We start from the raw sequence: 14,931 nt of genomic DNA on the forward strand, positions 1-14,931 counted from the left end.
TTTATTTTATTTTATTTTATTTTATTTTATTTTATTTTATTTTATTTTATTATTCTATTCTATTTTTAAAAGTAAGTAATTCTATCTAAGTATGCCATTTTACCTTGGCAAAAGGTGGTGGAGAAAAAGTAGCACATTGACAGTAGCACAAAGTCCAGTCATATCTTCTACTGTCTCAGTGTTTGAATGTAAATTTACAGTGATTTAACTCAAATATACTTTTGCTTCTTTATTTATACATTATCGTTTCTATTTGGTCTTTAAATAAAAGCTCACTTCTTCTGAAATGAAATTAACTATCACTATTTTTTTCTCAAAAAGTCTTTATCCTCAGCTGATGTAAATCAACATCTGTGTTGATTTTTGCTACTTTTTGCGTCAACCCAGAGATTACCTTGTACTCATAATAAATACATTAAAAGTTCTTAAACAATTTGAAAAAAGTTGGAACCATAGCATCTCTAAACCGTTGATATCAAGTCTCCTCATAAGTAGAGATCTATTACAACCTCCTAATTCAAATTCTGGATTTGAGAATATATAAACTAAACAAGATAATAAATAATTTTTTAACCTTATCAGCATGGGTTTCTCTAAACTACTGTTGTCTGAGGTGGAAGCACTGAAGACAATGTTGAAAATAAAAGAAATCCAAAGTCAAGTGTTCTGTATACCTTTGGGCCATTTTAGGTTTTAGGGGTTTAGAGAAGCCCCATCAAGCTCAATTTAGACTTCAGGAATAATTCCTTAAAGCTATTCTGTAAACAAAATGATTCATAGCATAGATTTTTTTTGTTCAATTCTGTAGTTGCTGTTCCTCAGTTGTGGATTAAAAAGTGCATAGGGTTTTTTTAAGACTGTACTTTTCACTTCTGTAAACCTACTTTTTAGTCTTGGGTTCTGAGAAATCAAAGGCTATTTAGAATACAATAAAGAATAAAAATGTGATCAATTGTAAGAAGTATTTCTGTGAAGTCTGAACAAAGTGGGAATCTGAATTGCAGCCCCAAGTATTTAAATAAGCTATTACAAAAGGAGTGCTAGGAACCATTATATTGCATGATTTCTTGTGAATAATAGAAATGCTCTCTATCAGGTATTTTTGCTTAAATGGAATAAATGTTTGAGAGAGATGGTGTTCATCCATTGTAACCTTTCACGCCACTACTGTTGGTATTGTTATAACTTCATCTATTAAAAATATGCTTTGAATCTATTAAAAATACTATAAAACTTAGAAAGAAGTGTAGTTTTAAACCACCATACATTAGAATCTCCATCTTTTGGTAGTGTGTCATTTACGCTTTAATGACATCAGTGTAGAATTTCAGCATTCTTATACAGAAAATGCCTGTCATATACAAACAACATTATGGCACTTTTAGTATAATATGCCTGTAGTAGTGCTATTATTTAATGGTGTGCTTTTATATTGCTCAAGTAAGTTTTTAAGGATAAATGTGCCTACATCATACACTAGTCATAGGGCTAGGAAATGGGATTACTTGCCGTTAATAAGGTGAGTGGGCTTTCATCTCTAGTTATGATGGTCCTGATCCAATATCACTGCAGTGAAAAAATGTGTCACATTTAAGACTTCAATAAGAACATAAGCAATCTCTGAGTCCCAGTTCATCAAACCTCCAGCTTAACTCTAGTGCATTTCACTGGTGGGACATACTCATGTAGTGAAAGAGTTCTGTTGATTGGGGCTGGTTTTGCTCAATTGTCCTTTAGGAACAGAGGTCTGTTCTCTGTTTGGGCTTAATTCTAGCTGACATCCACACTCCTCTTGCTTTTGCCACAGGAAAAAATGAAATTAAATATTTTCTTAAAATTTTAAAAGTTAAATTAAGGAAGTTTGCCTCTAGACTGTGACCACACTGCAGTCAAGGGTATAGCTTGAATACAGTTAAGAATCCGGCTCAAGTGAGGATCAGCCAAGAAACAAATGGGAGAAGTATATTTGTTCCAGAATGTCTGGTGATTTAAATACCATGTGTTCCATTGCTGTCCTCATGCAGCACTACCACATAAAATTACAGTAACACTGCATAACAGGTTATTCTTTACTAGATTTGGTGGGATCTAGTATACCAAATACAGGAATGGTCCCTGTTCACACAATGTGAAATATTCCATTTGTTTTGGATTTGTTTGTTTGTTTGTTTTGAAGGAATATATGACAGCAGGAAGGACTGATTTGTATATTTTATTAGTGAATAAGGCAAAAAATACACATTGTATCTTTCTAGTAATGGGAACTTCATTTAGAATATTATTTTCTGATGTGAGATACAGTTTTATGATAGTATGTTTTAATACTGTGTTAAACACATGAAACGGTTTATAATGCTGTTGTATTTTTGGTTTGGTTTGGTTTTAATTTTGCATTATATCTTGCCTTTCATATCCAGTGCAGTCATGGTTTTCATATCCTTTTGCCTATGAATTTCCACACTAAATGTACAAACTGGCTTTACTGCTAAAGCATATGATGAATTCTCTGAGCTCACCTAATCCATAGGCATCCTCCTCAAAAAGTAAATACCCTGGAAGCTGAATGAGAGAATGAAAAGATTTATTACCCATTAAAACCTCTAATAAATTGCATAGTTAAGATACTAAATACAGGAGATGTTTGAATTTAAATTCACTGTGTGTGTAAGGAGTCTTTGGGCCATAGTGAAATATGAGAAATACAGGATAGGTGACTGTACAACATCACAAGGCAACATATCCTTCAATAATGTCATCAGTTTTACATCCCTTAACGTAGTTAGAATGCTATAGGTTATTTAGCTTAAATGGACCAAGCTTTCAAATCCAGTCAAACATCTCCTTGGTGGTCTTTTGAGAATGGCCTGGCATGATCTTGGGAAAACAGAGCTCTTCTACTTATTTCAGTCGTATTTGAAACCCACCTCCAGGTCTCTCTTGATGTCACAGCCCTTGTCAGAATGTGAGTACTGCAAGTATCTGGTCACTGCTCAGGCCTGCAGCCGATACCTTTTTTTTTTTTTTTTTTTTTTTTTTTTTTTTTGTCTACAGGCTCTTTGATTCCTAAAAGAAAGTCTTGAAGCTGTGGCTCATATTGATTGGGATATATTTCCCCCCATTCTAGAGTAATTTATTTTCACAGTCCAGTGGATGCTAGCTCACTAGTTAGCATACAGTAAAAGTTTTTTTTTTCTTCATCCAAGTTAAAAGTAATATAATAAGATATGAGTGTAGGTCTGCCAATGTAAGAAATAACTGTATAAAAATTTGGAAGATGGTGCTGGTTGTTCAGAAGAAATAGACACCTGAGCTGAGATTTTAGGACTCTGATCCCATAACACTTAGGAATAGTTACTAATTATACGTGCAACAAATGTAATCACAGTTCTGGTACATTTAAACCCCTGTTTTACCTTCAAACATTGCTACTTGTTTTTAAGCTGAACCAGGTGGCATATTCAGGAGCCCTTCAGGTAAAGTGCATTGTTCCAGGCACACCTGTGTGTGTGTTTGGAAAAGAAAGCCTCTCAGCTTTTGCTGCTGAGGCAGCCGCAAAATGTCAAGATAATCTTAATTTATCCATTAAAAATGTAGGCCCATATTTAAGAGTCATCAGCAATAAAGGAAAATATACTGAATCATTTCAAGTGCATGCTAATCATTTAATGTAATAAATGGAGCAACTCTAATTATCTCCTGAGGAAATGATTTCACACTAAAACAATGGAAATGAAGAGGTTACTTTGGGAGCATTATACACAGCTGAAAATTACTCATGTGAATCTAGAGGATATTTCAAATAAATAGAAAGGATTGCTTATGCCTTTTTGTAATCATTTAATGCTAGGAGAGAAACACTAAACGATGGTAAAGATATTTAGTAATTTGCACTCAGCCAGTGAGGCTTTCACAGGTACAGCTACACGGCCAAACAGTGCTCCTTTCCACCGATACACTGCTTAGCGCCAGATCAATGTCATAACTACAGGTTCTTAACACAGAATAGTTGAGCAGTGAACAAAAAGATGAATATACTAGTCTTTGATATTTGTTAATTCCAGTATGCATTAAAATTTGCAGATTTGTAATTGATAATGCCTGTAAGCCTTTCCCTTGAGGTGCCTGGGACTCTTTATTTTTAAAAGGATAAATACAAATCTTTTTGATTTTTTTTTTCCCAAACTAAATCCCATGAAAGCTTATTTTGGAAATTTAGCACATTTTTAGCCAACAAAGAAGAAAATGAAAAGCAAACTTTTGAATAAGATGTAAAAATTTCTCAGGGAGTGGGGTTAAAATTGAGTTTAATGATTCAGTCCATTCCCTACAAGGGAACTGATTTAACTGCAAGCTAAAATGTTTTGTTAAATTATGTACTTCAGTTGCTTGGGTGTTATGTCTCTCTTGGAGAAGCACATGAAATGAGCACTATCCTCCTAGGCATTTTAAAAACACATCCACATTAAATAGAATATATATACAGTGGTTGAGCATACAGTCTTTTTAAACTAGATAACAAAATGATTTTGACTTGTTTTAAAACCTTTTCCTTTAAATGGCTCTAAAGCTAAGACTAAAAGATAGATAATGTGGACTGAAAATTTTCCCCCTTGCTTTCAGTTTTGTAGAGAATAGCACATTATAGGTACTTTCCTTTGTGAAAGAATCACATCAAATGCCAGGAAAAATACATCTGTTTTGGCTACATATTTAACAGCATGCTTTTCAGAACCATCAATTTGTCTTTATTAATACATCAAATGCAGTTTGTTTAAAGTGTTTGTCCATTCCAGTGCCATGCTACTATAGATACTATTAGCTTATACTTATTACTAAAATTGGGTAAGATACAAGAGAATACAGCTTTTTGCATAGTGAAAGATATGACCTAGATCAAGACAAATTAATGCACGGTGATTCTAAAAGCATAAGCAGATGACTATAACTTTTTGAAGGACTGCATTTATTTTAAAGCTGACGTATATTTCACAAGAGAATAGACAATTGTTTTTTATCATAAGATTACTGCTCATCATATACAAGAAAACAATTGTTATCAGGTATGAACTTAAATGGAATCAACTGCAGCAGTCTTTACAGGAATTTACCGAAATGTCTGCCATTCAGAGCTGGCTTACCATAATATTCTCTACGGAATGGTTGACCACAGGATTCTCATTCACAAACAGCCAGGTTAAACAGTTAAATGCTAGCAAATCCTGCATAGCCCTGTGGGAAATTTCACTTTAATCCCGAACTTATAAGAGGACAATCAAAGCCCAAAGCCTGGGTAACAAATCTGATCCTCTGTTGCAATCTGTGTCCTCATGGGAAGGAGAGAGATGCTCCCTGTACAAGCCTGAGATGGATAAATACCTAAATGATGAGATAGATGGGGAATGCAGAAGAAGCGTCTGGCTTCAGCCATTCGCTTCCAATTTCACATTACATTGTGAAAGGCAATTCTTGTGCAGCTCGGGAACAGCCAGTCCTGATTACTATAAGTTGAAGTGTGGCTTAAGGAATGATTAATGACAGTGTCAGGAGAAAACAAAGCACAATGAGAGTTATCTCTAATCCACCTGCTTGCAGATGCTATAGTAAGGGAATGAAAATGGCCCCGGCGAGCCCTGATAATAAAAAAATCAAAATAGAAAGGTGCAAAGCTGTAGATATGTATTAATCTGATATATAAAAACTAGGTCTTAGCTTGAATAAAGCATTAGGCATGAATGGAGCCCCATAGGTGATAGATATTAGAGCATAGTGGACTTCACATTGTCTGTATTTTTTAAATCAAACAGAACTGTTCCCTTCAGTATTGCCTCTGACATTAATAGGTTGGTATTTGAAAAGTCACAGTTCACTAGATGAGCAGGCTTGTGAGTTCAAGCTCATTAAACAAAACCTCTTTTTGTTGTTGTTTCAAAAAAAAAAGTGACACCATACCACCACCTTGTGGTTTTGCCTTGTATAAGCCCAGGGAGGAGAGAATCAGTTGTTTCCATTGCCGAACAAGCTACAGTCAGATAAAACATAATTATAAGATCTTCATTCTTTCTGAAATGCAAACAGGCTTACAAGCTACTTCAGTTAGCACAACACACCTGAGAGGCAGCGTGGCCATTTCAAATAAGTCTTTAATTCGGTTTCAAGCTATTCCTTTTAGATCTGCTTTGATTCAAGACAGCAGCTATTGCAGACATAAGAGGGTCACTGATCACAGCTGACTGAAAATGCACATTGTGGTGGTTTCCTTCAGCTGCGTTTCAGCTGCTCCTCTTCTCTCTTTTTCTGACCTATCTATCTTCCTAAACTTCATGTCTGCTGGGAAATCTTGCACCAGTTGTGAGCTGGGATCTGGAGATTCACTGCATGGAGCTCTAGGACACCCGTTCTCACTCCTTGGTGCTTGTGTTGTTCATCAGACAGGGCATGTCTGTTAAGATCCATAACAGTGACAGTCTGCTGTTTGATATAAATCACAGCAGTCACATAAGAACTACTTGCTTGCTTTGCAGCATTCATATTCTGAAAAGTAGTTTGATTTAGAATAGTTCTACTGTCTTTTCATTAGGGAGAATTGTTCAAATTCAAGGAACAATGTAAGGTTTCATAAAACACCCAACTGCCCAGGAATCTAAACCTTTTAACTCTCATTGGGACATAGGTTTCCTCCTATATCACCAAGGGCATGTTGGAAATTTTAGCTTTCGTCATGGAAGATGGGAATATACACTTCTTGAGACCTTCGTGTCCATCACATTTAAAGCTATTGCCTCTTGTTGCCAGCACTGAGGGAATTATTTGACCCCACTGAATTCAGTAACAGAAGTCCCATTAATTTAGATGGGTCAGGATTTCATCCCAATTGTCTCCCTCCCAGCCCCCCTTTTTCTTACTATGACCAGCAACAAGTTAAATGTTAATTTATATTTCATGGAAGTATTTTAATATTGAAAATCTAATGAAGATTTAGCACTCAGTTTTTAATGAGGCTGACATAACTGTCGAAAGAAAGCAAATACATTATTTTAATTAATATCAATTCATAAGTGCTCCTGATTTATATATTAAACAAAAAAGAAAGTGTCTTGTCATACACTACAATTTATTCTGTATTCACCCATCACTTACTCAGAATCTTTTCTTTCTTTTTTTTTCATGTGAAGGGTATGATGGAAGCTGCCATGTAGAATTGTACAGCTGCTGCATATGCTATAAGTACTGTGATCACATCACCCTTATTTTCTGATGACGCACCTCAAATCAATTCTACCCATGTGTCTTTGTCTCCACCTGACACCTCCTGCTATCATAATAATCATGCTGTATGGCTTAAAGCCTAAAGATTTTGTATACTGTATTTTCTTAGTAACACCAGGGATCCAGACAGTTTCAGTGCTATAAAAAGATACGTTGTTATAACCAGCAAAGAGTTTCCATTGAAAAAAATTTTTGATCAAGGTATTGAAACCATCCAAAATCAAGTATATTACAGCTGAAGTTTTGATTGGTCCATTTTAGAATCTGATAAAAATTGAAATCTGGGTACATGTTTGGGTCCTGATCTCTCCTCTATGCACTATGGCGTTAGGGTGTTTACTCAAGCTAATATTTGGAATGGAGCAGAACAGAATAGAGTAGGTTATGAATACATTTGGAAGTGCTTTTACTTGTGTAACAGAGCAGAAAGGGAATATTTTAACAAAGATAAAGTAGTGTTGTAATTACAATGTTTTATATAGTCATGAAAGACGATTGAGTTAAAACTTGAAAATTAATGTATCAGCATCATTAAACAGACATTTTACTGTGAAGATGCAATACATTGAAGATTACAGTTACATAAATCCAAAACCATTCAAGGGTTAACATCCCTGCTAGAATCAAAAGCATGGAAGAATGAAGGTACCACTGTCAAACAATTGTCTGAGATCCTTTTATACCCATTTGTTATACTCCTCCCCACTTTGGTATTTTCCCCTTCTTTTCCAATAAAACATTTTGTTTCCTTCAACCTCATCATCCCTTCCCATGGCATGAGTTTCTGTCTGTGTTGATCCAAAGCAATCCTCAGGAGCCTGAAAGATTTCTTTCAAAAGATTGCACTAAGCTTTCAAATGTCTCCTCACAAGCATGCTACCTTTGGATGAAATTCTGGTCTTGATGCATGCTCTATTTTAGGTCTGTCTTCCTGCTTTCTTTACAATGTGTGCACCCAGGCATCTTCAGGCAGGATTCTGTTCTGAATGTACAGTTCCTGAAAAACATTGAGTCCTAGCATGATACCCTGTAAGATCTGAAGGCAGCAGCAAACTCAGCAGAGATTTACAGACTATCACAAAATGTATTTTAACAGAAGCTCAGAATCCAGTTCTGTTAAAAGCAAGGGGTGAGAGAAGGTACAGGATTAGAAGATCAAACTCCTAAAAAGGGGGTGGAGGTTCAGATTGATTTTGGACACTTGACTGAGATTTAAGCTGTCTCTTTCCAATCTGTTTTTGTGCAAGCAGATTAGTCTCTGAGCTGCTAGGGGTGAAATCTTCTTGTGTTCAGAAAGAGTTCCTTAACCAGTCATTTCAAAAGATTTTGCATGAATGTTCTTTCAGGCCAAAACTCATTCCACCCTACAAAGTCAGAAACCAGCCAAAAGCAAGAATTAATAATTTACAAAGGGCAGCTGGCCTGGTTCTTGCAAAATCAAACTAAAATCTTGGCTCCAACCCTCCTTTAAATTACTAGATCCAAAGCTGAGCCCTGCAGGTCAAGAGTATTCTTACATCTGAATTGCATATCTGCCTAAATTTCCCTTTTTCTACTGTATGTAGACCTTGGATAAGGTATTTGATTTTCACTTACTTCCTATGCCCAAATCGCACAGCGCTGCAGACTCAGTCATGGTTACCAGTGCTACTTGTGATAATGTGCTTTAAGAGGAGGCGAGTATTGCTTGTAGCCTGTAGAGGACAGGCAGATTACTGCCTGGTGAGAAGTTTGCTTAAAGTAGGGTATCTGAAAATTGAGCTACAGTTACTTGCTGTAAAACAAAGTATCACCCAAATTGCTTGCTTGCGTGTAATTATGGAGTCTTCAGAGCAGTTACCCTGCTTCCAGGGATGTTACGACACAGCACCGTGGGAGTAAGTGGTCGGCTCACTTGTGTCACTGCTACAGGTAACCTTCTGAGGTGGGAGATAATGCAATTTACTGAGTAATCTCTTGTTTTGGTTCAAAATCCTAGCAGACGATGTGAGGCAACACTGAGATCCCTATCTAAATTGCATGCTAGGGCAGTTATTTTAGAAGACCTGAATATGTTTTCAGTATATCACGTAGTGACTTTTCAGCCAACTCCTTTGACACATTAACCTGCAGCAAAATAAAGAGTTCTCTATAGTAGGCAGCTTAGTATCGAGTCCAGTTATATTTACCTTAACTAACAAGAATTCCAGCCTTTTATGTGGATGCTGTTCCTTCTGTGGGGGCATTAAAACATTAAGAAAGAGTCATATAAACATTTGGAAACTAGATCGCTCTTTGGCATCCAGCAGGTACTGAAACTCCCTGTACTTCAGTTCTGATCTGAGTACATGTTCCTTAGAGTTTGAGGATTGTGTGTGCTGCACTTTGTGACAAAGTATCTGCTACTGCAGCAGATACTTCAGCATTTTCATAAAAGAATCCCAACAACAGTAGGTCCATAGGCCATTTATTATATGCTTAATTTCTTGGATAGCTATATGATTTTCTTCAGCAGTATGTCTACAACATGTACAGCAATCGTCAACTGAGTGTCAGTATAAGGCCAGCTATACTCCCCGGGGGAATAACCTGCACCAGTATAAACACATTCATGCTGATAACTTAGTCCATGCTGTAGCCCTTTGTGTGTTCAGAACATATAAAAGAAGCTACATTTTTATGGAGTGAATTGAAGTGTGTAGTCTGCAAAAGAAGCAGAAAAGCCGAAAAAGAGCATAAGATGAGGGTTGCTCAGACGCATTTAGCATCTGCAAACAAAAATCAGTGTTCACTCAGATAAATGGATTTCCATGTGATGTTCCTACCTTCTCTCTTTGTTAAGCATGAAGCTTTTTTTTTTTTTTTTTTTTTTTTTTTTTTTTTTTTTTTTTTTTTTTTTTTTCTAAAGCTAGTGGTAGATCTGCTTCTGGCAGTATGTTATGTTCAACCATTAGTTTATTTTTTAAGACTAAGAAGAGATATTTCTACATTATAAATTATTTATAAACATAAGAACAAAGGGAGGCTTGTCAGGGCTGCTGGTACTTTGAGAAAACAAAACAAAAAAAAAAGATGAATTTATGAAGAATACAATTTTATGAAGGGTGGGGGGGAACACAACTACTAATTATTAACATTCATCTGCAGACAAAGACCTGAAGGGATAGGATTAGAGGGATACATTTACATCTGTCTGTCACAAAAAGAAATCTCATTAAAGGTTTACTAGACTGTCACAAAACTTCTTCTAATGTTAAACTTGAGGGTCTCAAGGGGGAAAGGAATATCTCATTTTTGGCCAATACAGTGAAGTGATATTAAAAAAAGCAAACAAAAACACTTGCATTTTTAGGAACAGCTCCAGCTGAATCTCCTTAGGTGACAAAAATGTTCATATGCCACGGAAAAAGTTTTACATGTCACTGCAAGTTTCAGTAGTTTCTATTTACGCAGCCATGTGTACTTTGAGACATGATATGGCTGCCACAGCAGTCACTTTGTGAATAGCGTTCATCATCTGGACGCTTCTTTTCATCTATAAAAAGAAATCTGCAATAGGTTGCTTTGACAATTCAAGATGCTGAGCCACAGTTTCTCTGCTTTAAAGAAGCAGACATTAAGGTTAAATACATTAAAAGTGCACAAAAATAAACACACTGTGTATGTACAATATGTTGACAATAGCAAAACTTCAATATAGTGTAGTTCATGATCAAAGAACTGAATCTGTGGAAAAGAAATCCTGAATCTAGCTAAAGCTGTCATTTTATTTTTCATAGCAAACTAATTTATACTGAAAACACACCACTAAGGAAAAATCTAGAACACTTCTATATTACCTGGGCTGATGTATGTGGCCACATTAGTAAGGTATTCAGATAGTTCCTCTTAAGGTCAGTCATCTATTTTCTAGGACTGTATTCTAATTGATTTTATCTTGATTTATACACTGGTTTGATTAACAGATGAAATGTCTTGCAAGGGAGAACGTTTTCATCTTGAACATCGTGTTAGAGAAAGTCAAAACTATCAAAGAATAATACCACAGGTTCATCCAGATCCATCCAGATAAGTCCTTGTAAAGACAGTTCTCAGCAGTGTACAAACCAAACCCAAGTAAAACCCCTGAGATTCAACATTTCCACTCCAGTTATTAAGGATTTCTTTTCAGGTTTTGGATTGGATTCAAAAAAATAAAAAAAATAAAAATCCTAGAATACTAACCTCTGATTTTCCATTCATTTATTTTTCTAACTCCAGTTTGTAGACTATTCTTCAGTCTCAGTTTTCAAACCTGACTGGTGATTATCGTTATTTACTTTTACATGCATACCCTGAGACAATATAGAAGGCCTGATTTTCACAGGCTAGTTCCCAAGGTCTGCTGAAGTTTCAGCTCTCTAGGTCTCTCAGCTTGGGCATCCAAAACAGATGCATCCAAATGTATGCCCATATGTTTGAGCATGTTGCACCACTATATATGCACTCCCTGGCACTGTTGAAAGCCATACATTCCCTGCTACCCTCCTACGCTCCTCCCTCTGTTCTGCTCCATTTAGGTCTGTGCACATAATCTAGATTTCAGGTAACCTGAATGAAGAAGTTCTTTCTATTCCAGCAGCTGAAAAATTAGATGGTCAAGACTGGAGCCTCCTCTGCAGCTCACCTTTCAGCATGTGAATTCCCTGTGCATGCAGGATTCAGTTACCTGCAGAGGACACTGTCACTGAAAGGAAATACAAAAATGATGGCTTTTAAAACAGCAGTTGTGTAAGCAGTAATAACAAGATATTTTGTTCTTAATATATCTATTTTCACATTTTCCTTCACCCAAAGCTTATTTTACTGAGTGGAACTATATAACAAAGCCAAACAATCATTGTAACTTTAGGAAACACCGTAATACATTTTTGAATGACTTTTTAAAAAAATAAAGCAAAATTCATGCAACAGTGACAAACCAGCCGACAAACCCTTAAGATAAAGAAGTTAAATAATGTAAAAATCCTTAACAAATGTGAAATTATAGATGTCAAAAACACTTGGATTCTTATTCCCATTTTCAAATCACTTATCTTCCAGACATCTCTTTTTTACATACTTTTTGCCATTCTTGCTTGATATTTCAGTAGGCAAAAACTGGTTCAATAAAGGATATTGTATAACAGGTCCCACAGTATTTTCTATTTTGTATTGCCTATTATATAGTACACTAGTACTAATCCCATTCTAAAGAACAGAAAAAATATACAGTAATTTAATAGGGGATTAAATTTCACATCTTTGCAGTTGAAAGTCTATTTTCTGTTACTCTTAAGGTAGGCATAGGAAGCCAGTTTAAGAAGCAAATGGTGAGATTTAAAAAGCTACAGTAAAGCTACAGTTGAATATTTACTTTGCACCTGTTTTCTAATATATACACACACACACATATGTATGTATTAAAGGAAAGTAGAAAATAAAATCTTTGTTTCTTTTTCATTTCCCTTTTTACTTGGGAATTAGATGTTTTTCATTTCTGTGTCTGAAATAAACATGTGGGTCAGGTAGCCACATGAAACACATTTCCAGTCTCCAGATAGAACAGAATTATTGAAAAGCTACTTATAACTGAGGATTTCTGCTAAATGCAAATTATTGTAGTTGATGGCTATATCAATATGAAGAGTATAATACTCTTGCACATTGCTAATATTTGCTTTTGTAACATACATTGCTAAAAATAGAATTGTTGCACTTCAAACATTTTCTTTGTGGTTTAAAGAAATGTATTATTCAAATGTTTTTAATTTTATATAATAGGAAAATATGTAGTGTAGACAGGCAAGTAAAAAAAAAAATCATTGCTGAAACTCATTAAAGCAAAGGTAGGACTTTCACACAGCAATTATTGAATCTCATCAAATTTTGGAATCTGACTCAAGAAAGATGTGTTTTCAAGTGTCTGTGCCTAATTCCTCTCCTGAAGCAAGCACTTTGCTGCCTATGTGCAAGGGCAGGAGATACAGCCCTGGAAAATACTTTCTGTTTGAAAGCAAGCTTAAACTCATGTTCAGTCCACACAGACTGTCATGTTTAAGCCTGACTCCACAGCAGTGCTAACTATGAATAGTGCATATGCACGGCACTGTGCTAACCCCAATTCCTCCACTTTTCCCTGTGAAGAAGTCTGCACAGCTATGGTGCTCACTCATCTTTTGTCTCATGCCAACAATTACTTCTGGTGAATTTTATTTCACGTTCCCTAAACTGCATCTTTTAGACAGGAGTGTTGATCATGTGTATAAAGTTAGGGCATTTGGACATGAGGTACCTAGTAAAATAATAGGATTTGGAGTTTGGATTCTGGAACTGCTCCTGCATCCAGGCAGCCTGATTAGGAAAGTCTCCTGTGCAGGATTTGACTCCTGACAGTTTTTTGCGTCCTTATGGCACAGTGTGGAGTAGTAAACCTTCTTGGATTCTTTGTCAAATATTCTAGAAGGCCAAAATTCAAGGCCTGGAGTTAAAGTGAACTAGAGATTTAGGAAAACTTCAGGCTTTTCTGTAGTTCAGAAGCAAGGCATGCAGCTATTGACATACCTAAATGTCTAAATACCTAAATATAAACACTTTGTAAATTCCAGGGTTGTGGTACACATATGGACAGATCATTCTTCTTGTTTTAGGACTATTTTCTCTCCTGGAAAAGGAAAATACAGTTTCTATTTTTTCCAGGAAAACCTATATAGTAGATTGCATTTCCAGTGGGGACTTACCTCGCTGCTAGACCAATATGGGAGATGCAAGGCAACAAAGAACTGTGTATGGCTCATGTTTGTCTGATACAGCACTTTCTGATCAGGGATTCCAAAGAACTTTTAAAAATTAGGTCCGTTTTGCAAACAAGGAAGTTGAGGCACTGCACAATGCAACGACTGAAGCTCAACTACAGGCAAACAGCCAAGCTACAAACAGAAGACAGACTTGTTCCTTCCAGGTGCTAAATACACTAGGCCAACCTTGCTGTTACTCAATGCTTTAAGGAAGTATTCCAGATGTTCTAAATTAGGCTTCTTACTGCAGGCATGATTTTGATTTCATTATCAACAATGACTAATGGAAATTAATTTTGAAAGTTAATGGAGCTACCCAACAGTAAGATCTTGACACGAAAAATGAGTTAGGAATTTTAGATACTTTTTCAAAATTTCAGATAAAGTCACTGAAATTATTTAAATGCACTGTGTAGATTCTGTAAACACTGGCAATTCTAAAGTCAAAGCAGAACATTCTCCTAAAGCAACTTTTCTCATTTAAGAAGAAATTAATTCCGGACATTGTATAGGAAATCAAACTAGGTGATCACATCCTTTCTGGCTGTGTAATCCATGAATAATGTGGATATACAAATATATTGAAATGTCATTTCCCATAGAAGTAACTATATATTTCTACACATGCTATATCTCATTGTCTAGTGACAGACTTTATATTTCTGCTTAGTATGTTGTAAAGTGAGAGATTTCTAAAATATTGTTGGAAAGTAATCCAAGTTGGGGCATATTTCCTTTTGGCTTTATAGTGAAAGCTTTAAGTGCCCTCTTTTGGTATAATATGAGAATTGCAAGAAGGGTGTTTTTTAAAAAATAAACAAACAAATGAAAACTTTTGAGGGAATCACAAATCTCCAAATTATGGGAATCC

This window comes from Oxyura jamaicensis, chromosome 5 (assembly GCF_011077185.1).
Source record: "Oxyura jamaicensis isolate SHBP4307 breed ruddy duck chromosome 5, BPBGC_Ojam_1.0, whole genome shotgun sequence".
NCBI lineage: Eukaryota > Metazoa > Chordata > Aves > Anseriformes > Anatidae > Oxyura > Oxyura jamaicensis.